Source organism: Chlorocebus sabaeus, chromosome 14 (genome assembly GCF_047675955.1).
Source record: "Chlorocebus sabaeus isolate Y175 chromosome 14, mChlSab1.0.hap1, whole genome shotgun sequence".
Lineage (NCBI taxonomy): Eukaryota > Metazoa > Chordata > Mammalia > Primates > Cercopithecidae > Chlorocebus > Chlorocebus sabaeus.
Genome location: NC_132917.1, coordinates 77,992,635 through 78,010,240, shown reverse-complemented (window position 1 = coordinate 78,010,240; position 17,606 = coordinate 77,992,635). Strand labels below are relative to the sequence as shown.

The 17,606-nt window shown below is 33.7% G+C and overlaps 2 long non-coding RNA genes across 2 annotated transcripts in view; one reads left to right on the top strand and one right to left on the bottom strand.

The window, feature by feature from the left end:
- The window catches only part of LOC119627281 (uncharacterized), a 56,508-nt gene extending 42,409 nt beyond the window's left edge, over positions 1-14,099 (bottom strand). The window contains exons 1-3 of the long non-coding RNA XR_005243429.2: positions 14,045-14,099; positions 9,228-9,370; positions 8,090-8,229 (exon numbers count right to left, since the gene is read on the bottom strand). This is a non-coding gene — a long non-coding RNA (uncharacterized lncRNA). The remainder of the gene's footprint in view (positions 1-8,089; positions 8,230-9,227; positions 9,371-14,044) is intronic.
- LOC119627282 (uncharacterized) overlaps positions 1-17,606 on the top strand; it is a 556,990-nt gene that overhangs the window by 206,070 nt on the left and 333,314 nt on the right. The window lies entirely within an intron of this gene.

Below are 17,606 nucleotides of genomic sequence, written 5' to 3'. Positions count from 1 at the left end.
ATTTTTGATACAGAGTGCATTGAGGCCAGAGCTTGCTTAGGGTGGTATTGACACAAAAATATTGTCTTCCTACCAATGAACATAAAATATCTTTCCATCTGCAATATTTTGTACTCTGCAGTGGTATCAGAATAACACGGGACTCATGGAATGAGTCAGGTTGTGTTTTCTCTTCTTCTATTTTGTGTAAGCATTTCAGGAATATTAGTGTTACTTTAAAAATGTTTAATAAAGGCCACAGTAAAATCTTTTGATCCTGGACTTTACTGGGAGGTTTTTGATAACTGATTCAATCTCTTATTGTAGATCTGTAGTTCTCTATTTATTCTGAGTCAGTTTAGACAATTTGTATGCTTATAAGAAGTTTCCATTTCATCTAGATTGTCTATTGTTTGAGATACATTTATTCATAATATATTCTTATAATCCTTTTTGTTTTTATAAAGTCAATAATTGTACCCCACTTTCATTTCTGATTTTAGTTATTTTTGTCTTTTTTGATTTGTCAGTCTGACTAAAGCCTTGTTAATTTTAAAAAAAATATTTTCAAAGAACCAACTTTGGTTTTTTTTTTTTGTATTTACATTTTTTCTTTTTATCTCCACTGTATTCTTATTTTTGTTTATTTATTTGTTTTTTGGTCACCTTTGGGCATAATTTTCTGTTTGTTTCTAGTTCCTCAAGGTATAAAGTTTGCTGATTAATTCAAACTTTTTCTTCATTTTTAACGTAGTTATTTGAATCCATAAATTTTCTTCTGGGCACTGCCTTCTCTACATTTATATTAAATTTTGGCATATTGCATTTTTTGTTTTTATTCATCTTATTTTCTAGTTCCCATCATTATTTCTTTTTTGACATGTTGGTTGTTTCAGAGCATTGTTCATTTCCATGTATTTGTTAACGTTCAAGTTTTCCTTCTGTTATTGTTTTCCTGTTTCATTTTCTTATAGTCTGAAAAGATACTTATAGGATTTCAGTCTTTTTGTTAATAAGTTTATTGAGACTTGTTTGGTGTCTAACATATGATCTATTCTGGAAACATATGGTCTATCCTACGGAATGTTTATGTATTAAAATATCTTAAAGAACATCAGTCTCATAGAAGGGGAATAGAAAGGTGGTTGAAAGAAACTTGTGTGGGTAGTGGGGGAGAAAGGGAGAGATGTTTGTCAAAGAATAAAAGTTTCCCATGAGGAGGAATAAGTTTGAACAGCATTGTAATTATATTTAATAATACGTATTGTATACTTGAAAACTTCTCAGATAGTAGACCTTAAATATTTTTGATACAAAAACCTGATAAATATGTGAAGTGATTGATAGGTTAATTAGCTTGATTTAATCATTTCAGAGTGTATGTAAATATCAGAACATCATAAATATGTACAGTTTTCTTTGGCAATTACACTGCAATAAAGCTAAAAAATCATCATCAGATTGTCTTAATGAATTGGCATTATTTTCAGCATGTCTTTCTATGTATTTTATAACAGTTTTTGACTTAAAGTCTTTTATGTCTGATAACAGTAGAGTGACCCCAAACCCTTATTTTGTTACCACGTGCATGGGATATCTTTTCCCATCCATTCACTTGCAATCCATATATGTCTTTATATTTGAAATGAGTCTTGTAGATAGCACACAGTGTAATCATATATGTTTTTCATTTTTCATTTAGGCAATTTCACCCTTTTGATTGGAGTTCAAACCATTTGCATTTAGAATAATTACTGGTAATGAAAGACAAAACTTCAATTTTGCTTTGCTTTCTCTATGTGTTTTACCTTTTTGTCAACTATTTCCTCCTTCCTTCCATTATTTTCTTTCTTTTGTTTAGTTGATATTGTGTAGCAACCATTTCAATTCTATTCTCATTTCCACACACACACACACACACACAAAATGTAGATTGGCAGAATGGGTTAAAATCATTATATTTACATATATAATTATATATTATATATAACACATATATATTACATACAAATTAGTATATATGTCAGTATATATAAAAGTACATACAGAAAATAAAGTATATATTACAAAGTATATATTACATATACAATAACTTGTGTGTGTATGCACACACACACACATACTTTTTTTTTTTATTTTTGAGACGGAGTCTCGCTCTGTAGCCCTAGCTGGAGTGCAGTGGCACAATCTCGACTCACTGCAAGCTCTGCCTCCCAGGTTCACGCCATTCTCCTGCCTCAGCCTCCCGAGTAGCTGGGACTACAGGCACCCACCACCACGACCGGCAATTTTTTTTTTTTTTTTAGTAGAGACAGGGTTTCACCGTGTTAGCCAGGATGGTCTCCATCTCCTGACCTTGTGATCCGCCCACCTCGGTCTCCCAAAGTGCTGGGTTACAGGCGTGAGCCACTGCGCCCAGCCCACACACACATACTTTTTAAAGCAACTTTAGGTTTACAGAAAATTTGTGTGGAGATTACAGAGTTCCCTTATGCCCTCTAACTCCCAGCCAGTTTCATCTATTAACATCTTGCATCATTGTGGTACTTTTTTTTTTAACTATTGATGCACCAATACTGATACATTATTATTAACTAAAGTCTACAGTTCACATCCTCAAATGCATGTGATCACATGAAGAGGTGCTCTGTGTATAGAATAGAAGGTAGTAAATATGTGTGAAAGAAAGGGAAGTGAAAAAATAAAGAAGCTAACACATAATGCACACCTACTAAGCTCAGAATACTGGTAAAGATATTTTCTTATGTCAGAAAATGTCAAAATAGAAGTTGTAAGTAAGAGAGAGATTTGTACATGAAGACAAATCTCCAGTTTAATCTTACATCTGGGAATGAAGAACTTTTGGCCTTTGTGGTACTTTCAAAGTTAAGAGTAGATTCTAACTATGTGACATCTCAAAAAGAACTCCATTTGGAGAGACTGCTATAATTTAGTTACACCATATATTTCATAACGTGTAGTTATCAACTAAAAGATATAAAATAATTATTATGTTTTTGAATTGAATTTAAGTTCAAGAAAATAATATTAGTTGTATTAGTCAATTATCGTTTTTATCTTTGTGGGCATGCCTTACAGATACTGATATAGCCAGAAATATTTATGCACATTTATTCTTATAAAAGTTAGTCTTAGTAAACAAATATAGAGTATCAAGGGTGTTAGAGTAAGATCACCAGGGAAAAAATTAAAGAGAGAGACAGAGAGAAAGTAAGAAAGAACTTTATTGGCTTACAGAAGGAGGGATACCGGGAAAATGAAAAATATACTTAGAGGCAGACAGATGTGATTTTATGTATTAGACTTCTATTTATTCATTTATAAGCTGCAATATCACTTTGTTGCCATTCTAGAAAGGCATCCTTGTGTTATGGAGAGAAATGATAATTTTTCTCTTTTTCAGTGTTTACAATTCTTTATCAATTTTATTATGGAATTTTACAAGGGCTATGTTAAGTATTAGTGACATCCATTGGCTGTTCTCATTTCTTAAGCAACTTGCCCCTTGAGTTCCTATTGTCCTAGTAGTAAGTTCTAGCAGTTACAGAAATGTAGGTTTACTGCCTTTTCTTTGTACATTCAACACTACACTGATCATGGCATTTTTTGCTTCCTGCATAGTCTCCAAACCAGGTTCCATGTTTTCTCTACCACTTCATTTTGATCCCAGACAATTTTAGCTCCTGAACTCAGAAATGTTTTGCTGTTTTACCCAGAGCAGAATTTTCTACTGTGACTTTGCTCTTCTGGAGCCATTCCACTTCCATGAAAATAAATGTATATTAATCTGTCTTTTAATGTTCATACCTATTGTCATTTGTCTGTTTGGTATTATTGACTGAAACAGCAGAAAGAAGTGCCGAGAAAATTATATTTGTGATCAACAGCATTTCATTACAGTCTCATTTTTCATCATAACTTAAAAAGGGAACTTGAACAAGGTCTTTGAGCCTCAATAAATTGGCCTGCAAAGTGGGGATAATACATACCTAACAGAGCTGTGATGATTAAAGATGATACTGTATTGTCTTTCTCTCATTTAGAAAGCTTCCCCTTGCCTTCCTGGCAAGATTCTTCTCTTTAGCTAGGTCCCAGTTGACTTATCACTTTATTTGTAAAGTATTTCTCTTTACTTTAAGCAGAATTAATTGCTGCTGCTTCTGTGCTCCCACAGCACCTATTCTTAAGCACTTATCACGTTTTTAGCTACATTCCAGATTGCCCTTAGCCAGCAACAATTTGTGAACATTTTTTAAGGCCAGTAATGGAACCAATTTATCTTTAAAAACTTAGCACTTTTCACTTTACCTATCATAGAAATAAAAAGACATTCATTGAATTTCAGTTGAATTGTCTCCTCTGCAGAAAATCCAAATACTTGGTCATTTTATGTTCAGAAAGTTGTTTGCACCTCTTCAGATCAGAGGTAGGGAGTAAAGTGACCTCAGTAATCAAGCCAATAGGCCACCCCACCCCCACGACCCCCATCTGCTTTCTAAGGACACACCTCCCAAATTAAACAGAATATTAAGGCTAATTTTTCAGGGATGGTGCCCTCTATATTTGACAGTGGTAGAGACACATGGAGGGTATTTATACTTCTTTAATTTTATATTTTGTACATTCTGAAGGCAATTTATTTTCTTAATTCACTTCATTGTTTCAGGCAGTCAGGTTATAATGTAAATGATTATCAACAGCTATCATTTTTTTTTCATATTCCATCTATGTTCACAATTCATTCGCAAAAGAATCCTGGATACTTCTCAAGCAACAAATTATTTCTAAGAAAAGGCCCATTTCCATAAATGGATATGTATTCATTTAAAAAGCATTTCATTAATTGTACTTCTCAAAAGACACTATTTCGCAGGTAGTGGCTTTAATTTTGGGGAACTGAACGTTCAGATCATGCAAAGAGCATATATGCAAAGAACATAACGAGTGAGGTTGGGTGGCATGATATAATAAAAATGTTAAATGATATATGTTAGATTCATTCACTTAGTGAAACCCTTTGTCTTGGAAGAAAATATCCGGTAAAGATGATAGAAAATTTCTGTTTTTGCAAAATAAGTGAAAATTAGCCAGGGTTTTTGAAAAATTGTTTTTGGGGTCTTAGTCAAAGTCTTTTAACATATGAAAACAACAAGGAGGAAAATATGTAAATTTAAAATGTATGTTCAGGTTTCCTGAAAAATTCGGTCTTAAAAAAGTCTACTAAAATATAACAACCAAAAGAGACAATAGATCTTGTTCAAGGCAAATTTATGGCTATTGCATTGCTTTTTGCTTGTGTCAGCTAACCCTGGCAAAAAAGAATCCTTTTGCTATTGGTGTGCAACCTGTAAGCTTAGATGTTTTCTTCCTCGCTCTAAAAATCTTGTTTATATCTTGTGTCTTTTTCCATTCACCATAGCTATATTTAAACGTGGGTAAAATTTTGGAATGTTTGATTTTTATTATACTAAGGACACTTATGTTTAACCTGACTGTGTAATTAATAATTAATTGTAATTAATAAATATTATTCTTTGTCCATGTATAGCAAATACTTGTTAATTTGAAAACATACCTTTTTGGTTTGGCATTACTCTGCTTTTAAATTAAAACAAAACATAAAAATAACTATTTTTTGTAGGACATGTTAAAAAATAATGCCACTAATTTTCATTTGTAGCTTATATAAATAATTTTTATACATTACATGCAAACTACATGCCTATGTATGTAAAAGCACTAGGCATTATTCTATATTCTATGTTGTATATATCATTATGCTGATATATGAAATATGTACATAAGATCTACAGTACACTACATGCAGGGGCATGGGCTTCAAAATTGTATGATTAGATTATTTAAAAATATTTAAACAACTACAATGTAAGCTTGATTAAAAATGCTCTGTCATTTATGTTGCCTTTACTATATATTTAATTTTGACTGTTGTATTTAATAAATTATAAGCATTTTCCTTTTATTGATGAGTAGTTTTTTGTGTGTGTGTGTGTGTTGTTTTGTTTTGTTTTGGAGATTTAGTCTGATTGTGTCGCCCAGGCTGGAGTGAGGTGGCACGATCTCCGCTCACTGCAACCTCTGCCTCCCAGGTTCGAGCAATTCTCCTGCCTCAGCTTCCTAAGTGGCTGTGATTATAGGTGCATGCCATCATGCCCAGCTAATTTTTGTATTTTTAGTAGAGACGGGGTTTCACCTTGTTAACCAGGATGGTCTCGACTTCCTGACCTCGTGATCCTCCCGCCTCGGCCTCCCAAAGTGCTGGGATTACAGGCACGAGCCACCGTGCCCGGACGGGTTCTCTTTTTTTCATCATCACCAGCATTTGATATCTTTTGTCTTTTTAATAATAGCTGTTCTAAGCGGGGTGTGGTGATAACTCATTTTGATTTTCATTCCCCTGACGATTAGTGCGTTGAGCATGTTGCATATATATGGGCTAACAAAGGGCATTTTCAGGGCTAACAAAGGAATTGTTATATATTATATATATAACAATATATATTGTATACACTATATACGTGTGTGTGTATATATATACAGTGTGTATATGAGAATCTCTTTGTTAGCCCTAATACCAAAGGACAGTTATACTTTGTTGCCTAGTACAATTGATGATGACTTTAAGTTATTTACCTATACTATGTCTGCCAAATTGAGGCTTAATGTTCTCCTGACTCCACGGCTAATTTGATTGCTATGATAAATCAATAGGTGCATGAGAATCCAAAATCCAAAGCTTAAAGCACCAGCAGTGCTCTTTGCATCAAGACTTTTTTTTTTTTTTTTTTTGAGATAGGGTCATGCTCTGTCCCCCACGCTGGAGTGCAGTGGTGCAATCATGGTTCATGGCAGCCTCGACCTCCAGGTTCAAGTGATCCTCTTACCTCAGCATCTCTCGAGGAGATGGGACTACAGGTATGCGACACCATGCCCAGCTAATTTTTGTATTTTTTGTAGAAATGGGGTTTCACCATTTCAGCCAGGGTGATCTTGAATTCCTGGGCTCAAGCGACCCACTCACATCGACCTCCCAAACTGCTGGTATTACAGGCATTAAGACACCACAGCCGGTTGAGGACTCTTTCCAAATGATTTATTGTAGATATCACACTTTTAGAGACACACTTCTCCGCTTCAAGCATCTCCCACATGTGATCTGTTGTCTTGCATATAAACAGAAAGAGATACGCTAGATAGAAAAACTGTAGTATAGTGACCTCAAAAAACAAAACAAAACAAAAAAAACTATAGATATAGGTAGATAGATATACATATAGATGTAGATAAATAAAAGGCACCTCAGATTTGGGGTTATAAAAACTGTAAGACTGGGATCAGCGAGACATAATGTAGGTACCAGAAGAGGCAACCATTTACCACTTTTTAGCATGTTAGACTTGCTTTTTCACATGTAAGACAGAATTTAGCAATATCAATTTTCAATTGTAAATTCAATTTTAATTATAGTTTTTAAGTAAGTATGGAAATTTACCCCCAGATTCGAATAGAAGTTTGTCTTTTAATCTCTTCGTTTTTATTGTTGCAAGATTAATTTAAAATAATCAATAAAATCCCTATTTATTGATGTGCTATACATGTTAGGCACTGTTTCAAAAAAAGTTTTACATAATATTTGATTTGTTCTTCACAATGCCTAATGTAGCTGATATTTACTTATTTACTTTTCTTGTATTTTTTTTTTTTTTTTTTTTTTTGAGACAGAGTCTCACTCTGTTGCCCAGGCTGGAGTGCAGTGGCTAATCTCGGCTCACTGTAAGCTCCGCCCCCTGGGTTCACGCCATTCTCCTGCCTCAGCCTCCCAAGTAGCTGGGACTACAGGCGCCCGCCACCACAGCAGGCTAATTTTTTTTTTTTTTTTTTTTTTTTTGTATTTTTAGTAGAGACGGGGTTTCACCGTGTTAGCCAGGATGATCTCTATCTCCTGACCTCGTGATCCACCCGCCTCGGCCTCCCAAAGTGCTGGGATTACAGGCGTGAGCCACCGCGCCCGGCCACTTATCTCCATTTTTTAAAAAAGACAAAGCCAGTATTAGAAAGATAAACTTACCTACAATTATACAAATGATAATTGTGAATAATTAAAACCGAACACTCTTCAACTTCATGTATGGGATCCCTGTACTCTTATGACTCCTTTATTTTGTTGTATGCTTTTATATTCTCTTTTCTGAGACTTCTGTGGTTGTTCTAGTGAAAAAAAAATTGATACGGTGAGTCATGAACTTCTAACTAGAGGTCCTCTTGAACCTGAAGAAAATTTGCTCAAGTAAACTTCTGAGATTCTAAGTTTTTACTTATTCACCTTATCTACTAGAAAGGTGAGTAATGACCAGTCTTTTGCATTTTATTGATTAAACCACATATATAAATAGATGGATAGACAAAATCCAAATATTAGTGATGAATATAAAAACCAAATTACAGTCCATTATTTGACCCAGAAGTGAAAGTTTGAAGACAAATAAGTATATAACAGTAAGTGATAACATTTGAAATTAAACAACAACAACAACAACAAAAAGGTGTCACTTATGAACATCAAACAAATATAAATGAAGAAAATTCTTAAGTGTGAAAAACCAGTGTGAAGAAAGCTTTATATGGCTAGGAGCTATAAATAATAAAAGCAAAATATAGTAACTAATGCAAAAGTTGTGCATAAGAATTGTATTTTAAAATGATAATATTTTAGTGACTATATATAATAATTTTGAAATGCAATATGTCACTAATGTTTATTTTTTAACATGTTGTATCATGGACTTAGCAGTTTAGGTAGAAACCTCTGTGAAAGTAAAAGTTATCCAGAGGCTATAAAAGAGCTTTCAAAATTCAGGGACATTTTCATAAGCCACCTCAAATTCGTAAAGCAAACTGTCAACAGGATTGAACAGCAATATTTACCTACTCAGAAATATTTTCTTTCTAAACGTAAAGGGTAGTGAACATATCACTCAGTACAACTACTTGTTTGAAATTGTTGTAATTACAATTTCTGTAACACAGCATCAAAACATAAATTTAAGAAATCAGTATTTGCAGGTGCCAGACTCCAAGAAGCATTTTCTTGGAATATTGAATACATTAAAGTCACAAAATTGACAGCCCGGATAACTTTTATAACTAGAATGTCAGCAGCCTTTTGCATTTTTAAAACATGTGAGGGATGGAATTCATTTTCTTACTTAGATTCCAGCTGTGGGAGGCCCATGGGAGTTTCTGAATTCTCTGCTCCTTAGAAATATGCTGAGTTCCATCACTGGAACAGGGACATAATTGACTCAGGTGTCCTATTTATAGTAGAAGCAAAAGGCTTTGTCTTTTGTCTCTTTGTAATTTGAAAAAAAAAATAGTACTTTAAGTATATTATATTATAATCTCCAAAAGGATTCCAGATTTACTTGCAGAATGACCAACACACCCATATGCAGCTATTGCAAAGTGTCCTTTAAAATAGTGATAAGTACAACACAATGAAAACACAACCCTACAAAGAAATTCAAACTGCTAGTCAACATACTAAAAGTGTGTGAAGGGCTGTGGAGGTAATAGGCTACTAATAATGCTAATGGAGTTATATTACATAAAATTTATTTTCACCTCAAGCCAAAGTTACACCTTGATACATAAAATAGATTCCATAGAGGAAATAAAGCCCCTCCTGCACTATAGGTCCCTCAGTGTAGAAACTGCATTGAGATAATGGGACAGCTATCCTGCACTGCACTGGATATTTCTTTTAGAGGTGAAGTCCAATCACCCGCTATACCCTCAACCCTTAAACTTTATAAACTACTCAAACATAGCAACTTCCAGAGAAGAAAAGTGAAGAAAGAAAGGGACTGGAAGAATCAGTAAGTTTCATATGTCACATTTTTCTATGGGAGGGTTTCACCATAAATATACTATTCTAAGCAGAAGTAACTACAGCAAGAGTTCTCCTGTGTGCCATTTATGGTGGAATCTTTACCTTTTATTTTTACATTAGTATAGTGTATTATAGAACCAAGTTTTAAAGTTAGAAGTCACAGTTTAGTGCAGTAGTCTTGCACTGAAAAACTTTCTGAGAAATTAAAAAATTAGACCAAGAACCATGCCCATCAACCTGACCCACATCTTAAATTTGAGACAAGAATTCTGTCATCATCTAGTGGAAAATAAACCTTAAATTTTAGAAAATATAGATCGGGAAGATATTTATGTATACATAATTTTTTTGTAATAAAAAATTTTTAATTAAATTAAAATTTAAATTAAAAAATTAAATGGAATTTAAATTTAAAAAATCTGTGTTCTCATATTCCGTCAGTGCTGGTTTAAACATTGTTAGATTTCTTTCATATGTCTTAAACTTCAGGCCAACTGTTTGTGGACTTTCTCTTTACTTAACCATGGCTTAATTGGGTATAGGTAGAGAGCTTACTTATAGTCCATTGCCACAAAATAAATTTTGCCACTTTGTTATTTCATGTCAAATGTGATGAAAATGAAGCAGTAGGAACTGAAATATATTTATGAACTTATTTTCAATTGACAAAAAACGGTTGTGTATATTTATGGAGTATACAATTTTGACCTATGTATTCATTGTCCAAAGAGTTAATAAAGCTAATTAACATATTCCTCACCTCATCAATCTGTCATTTTTTTGTGTGATGAAGGCATTAAAAATATATTCTTTTGCAATTTTGAAATATACAATACTTTATTGTTAAATTTGGTCATGATACAGTGCAAAGGATCACTAAAACTTTGTCCTCCAGCTTAACAGAAACTGAAAGTCTGATTTGTGAATCGAGCAGACCAGAACCAGGGGAGGCTCAAAGCCACTCTGTACTGCCTTGTGGTCCAAGAGGATTTAGCGATAGAAAGAGGAAAGAGATGTACAGTAAATAGAAGTGAGGTAGAGAAACAGCTGGAATGGTTACAGCATAGCATTTGCTTTATTTAAATATGGTTTGAACAGCTGGCTGCCTTTGATTGGCTGAAATGTGGTAATAAGCACAAGAGTAAGTTACAATCTGTTTATATATTCAATTAGGTTACAGTTCGCTATGTACAGAGAAACTATAGGTCAAATTTAAAAACGGAAGCAGCTTTAGGCTCAATGTAATTTAACACCTTTGATCAACATTCCCCCTTTTCTCATCTCTCTGCCTCCCTTTCAGCCTCTGGTGGCCACCTTTCTACTCTTTGTTTCCATGAAATCGACTTTTCCATTTGGTTTTGTCCAGATGTCTGTGGTGTCAATATTATACTTCAATTTTAGTGCTAATATAGGATTAAAGCAAATAATCTTACAAACAGTTTGCCACATAGAAAACCTTTGTAATATATTGTCTTTTGTTATTAATACTGCTTGTCTCAATGTGGAAATATTTGACACTTGGTGGGATCACACTTGATGGTAGGTATGAGCATATTTAAATTCTAATAAACTCAAGTAATCTAAGTCAGCCTCTTCAAATCTCTTCCAAAGCTAATTTTCATTCACTGTCTATTAGGTTGTCCTGTTTATTTTCTTCATAGAACATATTACTATCTGATATGTATTTGCTGGTTGAACAATAAAAATATTAAGTATAGATAATAGTAATTGCATCCTCACAATATATCAGTCCTTACACATCGCTCATTTAAGCCTGATTCTCATCCTACAAGAAAAGGCATGAAAATTTGTATATTTAAGAGGTTATTGTGGTGTACTCATATGTTAAGTAATTGCTTTAAGATCACATGATTATCACATGAAAACGTAAGAAATTAAATCCAAGTTTTTCTTATATAGTAGCTCTCACTATGTTATTCCGCTTTAAGTAATATAGTTAACATTTTATATTATTCTACTAGTTATAATTTAATTTATTACTTTAGTCCTACTATTGCAATTTTCTGACATTTTCCCACACACAAAAGAAAAAAAAAGAGATAACAAGTTTATGATCTCATATTAAGCCAAGCATTTATTTATTTTCAATCCTTCATGAAAAAAATATGCTTTTCCTTTTTTGCAAGATGATTGAAATACCCAAGATAGATCTCTCTTATGAAAAAGAGTTGACATTAAACTATTAGAGCAATAAAGCAGAATATCCAGAGAGACTTTAACACTGTGAAAAGCGGTTGCAAAATTATTCTGCTAGAACTGGAGTCTCAAAGGGTTCTGAGTGATAGTTACAATACAAAATAACAACTGAAACATGGGTAGAAACAAATTGTAATCTATTAGAAATGCAAATTATCTTTATTGCAAAGGTAATATATGCTTACTGAGGAAAATTTAAATAACCTTATCCAAAATAAAACAAGAAGAAAAATCTAAAACTCACATGTAATCTCACCAATTAAGAGACGACAATTGTATTGGCTATATTTGGCTATAACATTTCAAAATCTTTCTATATTTATGTGTATACAAATAGGTTTATATTATACATAATTTTTAGAGTTCTTTTACTTAACAATAGGCTGCAAAGATCTATTCATCACAATCACTTAGTTATCTGTATTATTATACTATTAACTATGTTTCCATTGTTGAACTCAGGAGAGTTTTTTAGTTGTGTTACTAATTTAAATATGCATGTGAATCAACATTCTTGCAGGTGAAAACCTGAGCAGACTCTTTGCAACTCCTGTATGATAAATTCCTAAATGTGAAGTTGCTTTACCAAAAGCGAAACACACACACACACACACACACATATATAAAAAATACTCATTTGTATACATTCACTCATTCAATTTGCACATCCATAGGTTGCTAGTAAACATGGTGATTTTCACCCATATGAATGTGGGTGACATTTTCAACATCTCTACCATTATTAACTACTCAGGCGTCTAAATTATATGTATTAACTAATTATTTTTAAATGCTTCCAGCCTTTCTCATGTGATTAGTTTTTTCCTAGGGTATTTTTCTTTCCTCATAATTTTTACATGCTCTTAATTCGTTGAAGATTTAATGTTTTTCTCTATCATGTGTTTCAGATAAGCATTTCTGCATCAACCATTATCATTTAAAGATGAATGATAAAATAATAGTACCTAGTTACTAAATAGAGTATAACAGGATGGATTATAATCAGAAAATCATTAATAAAATATAATATATTGAACATCAAAGGGATTATACAAATGATAATCTCAGGTGATATTAAGTTTCTTTTTAGAAATTATTTTCAACTTCATTCGTCTTCTCTTCCAATTTTGCTGTTAATAAAATAACTATTCTAATCCTTCCATCTGAGCTCTAGATGCCTTCTTTTTTTGCTTTCTTATGAACTTTGCTTATTTTATTTCTACTCTCCTATCCTGTAATTACAATTTATCCATATCTATCGACATTAGTATTATATTCACATCAAGTTCTAGGAAAGACAAAACTAATCTACAGTGAAGAAAAATATGCACACTGGTTGCAGGATTTGGGGAGAGGTTTGGTCTATAAATAGATTCAAAAATGGCATAAGGGAACTAGTAGTACAGCTGAAATCCCGTGGGTGATCTTTCGGGCCTGACGATAGTCAATCAAAAAGGCTTGGTCTGGCAGGTCTCATGGGGCAAAGCTACATACCCGACATCAAATTTAGCATATAGCCAATGCATTGCACCAAAAAACTCAGACCCATATGGTCAGCTGTGCCCCGACAAATATCTGCATTCTTATCCCAGGTGCCTTCATTTGGAGGCCCCCTTATCTGAGGTCTTCCTCAGTCACCTCTGCAAACACTTCCTTATGGGGGTAGAAGAGGAGGCAGAGGGACCTTGAGGACCCTTCTCTCCACTCTGACTTAGTACTCCATACATTTTTATTCCTAGCTCTTCCATCTAACCCTCTCCAGACCCCAGCTACAAAAAGCTGCAGGAGACTTTTAGAAAATACACTGCAATGAATGCGATGGAAATAAACTGCCACAAAACACACACACACATACACACACACACACAGACACACACACAGAAACTGAGATGCTGCTAACAGCAACAGGAAACACACAGGGAAAGCAGTGCCCTCTCCCCTTCTCCTCCAGCTTCCCAGTTTCCCTTCTGGTCTCAGAAGAATCTGAGCAGCTGGTGATGTTGAAGTGTGATTTGCAAAGTTCCAAACACTCGTTGCCAAACAGAGTGGAAAGTAAAGGGATTGGAGCTGAAAGATGATTATTTAACAAAGGGCATACCATTCAACTATTACCATGACACCTATCACCTCAAGCCTCAATGTCCTCATCTTAAATGCATATATATGTGCGTGTGTGTGTATGTGAATAATGATTAACATATACACATATTTATGTATGTGTCCAAATACACACAGATATAAATACACATGTATGCCCTATACCAGACCAATAAGATTATTTGACACTAAATGTGGAGGAAAAAAATACTCGGGACACCCTAACCAATAGAAGAATGTGATTTCTAATATTTATAATAGAATATTGCTATCGGAATCACTGCAGTTTTTGCTTTTACATAATTAAATTTTGTTTTAAGTTTTTATTTTTTAACAAAGGAATTATTTCAAGTTTAAATTGTGTTTGTACCATAAAATAATGGTAAACATAAGATAGAAACTGACAATGTAACATATCAATTACTGTCTGATCACACATAATATTCAAATTTGCAAATATCCTGGAAAATCTTGAAGTTTATTATTATAAAGATATGTTTTGAGCTATACATTTCTCTTTATTTTATGGAAAATAAGGTCCCTTCAAAAAGCATGTAGGAAGCCTTGATAATCAATCCAGTGGGTGCCGCCCAGAATGTTTCTGAAAATTTGATGATTTGTGTGTGTGTGTGTGTGTGTGTGTGTGTGTGTGTGTGTGAATTTAAGGCCTATAACAGTACCTGGAATAGTAGGTTCACAGTAAATATTTCTTAAATGCAGACATGGGAAATATCATATACATACGTTTGTATATTAAAAGGGCAATGTAACAATTTAAAGACTAAAATAATAAAAATAAAAGTGCATTGCAGAACCTTTTCTTTAAGGTCCAGAAGGAATTTGGACCTTTGGGTGGACTTAATCACAAGCCTTACATCTTTCAGCAGATAGCCTATTAGGGCCATTTATCATGCTTGAGATGTGCACTTTATTTTGCTGACTTTGTTGTAATAGATTGCATTTATTGCCATTTGTGGGGTATTTGCACTACTTGAATAAAACATACGAGTTTTTCAGGGTAATTGTTTCATTTGTTAGTCTTCTTTTTGTCTCCTTTATAGCTTTCCTTTTTCTTGACTTGCTCCTTTTTAGTTGCTTCAGTAAATTTTTCTCATGCCTAAATTCAAGGCAAGTGTGATAGAAATTATGTAGCTCCTTATATTGTCAAAGGAGTTTAATATAGCTTAACTGCGTATAGAAGTTAGCACTAGCTATTATTCCATGGAATAGTTCAGAACCTGAAGGGAAGAAAAGTATGTGATTTTTACTTTTTTTAACAAATGTGAAATACTTCATTTTTAAAATTTCATGGTAGTGAATTTTGTATTGGTTACATGCATAGAGGGAAGAAATCTATATTTATAACTAAATCATTGAGATAGAAAAAAATCTCATTGACTATATATTTTTACAATTGTGTTTTCCTTTCTGCCTATTCCCTCTTCAGGTTTGTCTCCAGGAACCAAAGTGACTTGTTCTTGTTGCATCTTGGGTTTGATGACTTTGGTTAGTACCACTACCTTCACCTTCCCTCCTTATCTCCCTTCATTTTGGAAATAAATTTCTGCACATGTTGAGGGAAAAAAGTTCATTGCAACAAATAGAAACAATAAAGATCCTTCCAAACTCTAAAGCTAGAAGACATCTACATCTGCTAAGATTAAGTGGTCTGTGACTAAGTGCCAGTCATTGGGCTAAGTACCTATGTACATTTTTCATTAAACTTGTGAAGATCACATGAGCAGATGGTACAGAGACAGCATTCAAATGTGGATATATTTGCCTCCAAAGGTATAATTCTTCATCATTTATTCTACAATACTTCAACAATTGGTCACCTTAGTACATGCTAAACTTGGAACTATGGCATTTAGTCACTAATTTATATGAAGGAATTTTGTTTTTAGTTTTGGCACCTTGTAATAATGTAAGCTGAGCATAAAAGTAGTAAGTGGTTGAGGTCTAAAATAGATACATGTTAGAGGTCGACAGTGCAGAACATTTCTTCCATGATCCTTCAAAACTATGGCCTTTTGAAAAGTGGTATTTTAAAAGACATCATTCTGGCATGATAGAACATGCGATAGAACATGCATTGTGGAAAAGGCATACTCTTGTTTGTTGGTTTTAAATCAGATTACCTATCTAAAACCAAATACAGATATCAATCAGGATACTAAAGTAGGGAAAAATCAAAATTATCTAAAAGACTGGCTTCTTCACTCTGGAAAGCACTTTGGAGATTTCTGAAAGAACTTAAAGCAGAACTACCATTAGACCCAGCAATCCCATTACTGGATATACATAAAAAAAAACCCCAAATCATTCTACCAAAAAGATGTATGCACTCACATGTTCATCGCAGCACTATTCAAAATAGCAAAACAGGGGACCATCCTGATGTTCATCAGTGGTGGACTGGATAAAGAAAATGTGGTACATATATACCATGGAATACTATACAGTTATAAAAGATGAAATAATGTCCTTTGCAGTAGCATGGATGCAGCTGGAGGCCATGATCCTAAGCAAATTAATGTAGGAACAGAAAACCAAATATCACATCTTCCCACTCTAAGTGAAAGCTAAACATTGAGTACTTATGGATATAAATATGGCAACAATCAAAACTGGAGACTACTAGGGGGAAGTGAGGGGAGAAACAGTTGAAAAACTATTGGGTATATGCTCAGTACCTTGGTTATGGGATTATTCATATTCCAAACCTTAGCATCATACAATATACACAGATTATGAAAATGCACATGTATCTCCTGAATCTAAAATAAAAGTTGAAAAAAAGATAGGCTTCTAAATAGCATTTTGCACATATTACAGTGTGATAAATGATATAACACAAGATTCTTTTACTATACAGGACAGGGAATCTTCATTTTATGCTTCCTTCTTGACACAATGTAGTGAATTTACTAGGCCAAGCACCAAACTCTTCCACAGAGCAGACCAGAACAATAGATTTGTGGTTGTTGACTAAAATTCTATTTTTATTTCACTTTAAAACATACAGGTATCAGAGGCACTACCTCAGGAAATACTGGGAAAACATTATTTTCGTGGCTTGCTTGCTGCTTTCTCTCTCTCTCTCTCTCTCTCTCTGTCTCTCTCTCTGTCTCTGTCTCTCTCTCTCTTATTGCCTGCTATCTCTATCTTAACATATTTGTACATGTGCTCACACAAACATACATACACACCTCAACTTTCTCGTGTATTGCAATTATGTATAGCATATAGTCTTACTCAACTCAGGCTGCCATAACAAATCACCGTAGATCGGATATCTTAAGCAAGAGGAATTTATTTTCTCACAGCTCTGGGGGCTGGAAGTTCAAGATCAAGGTGCTAGCATGGGTGATTTCTGGTG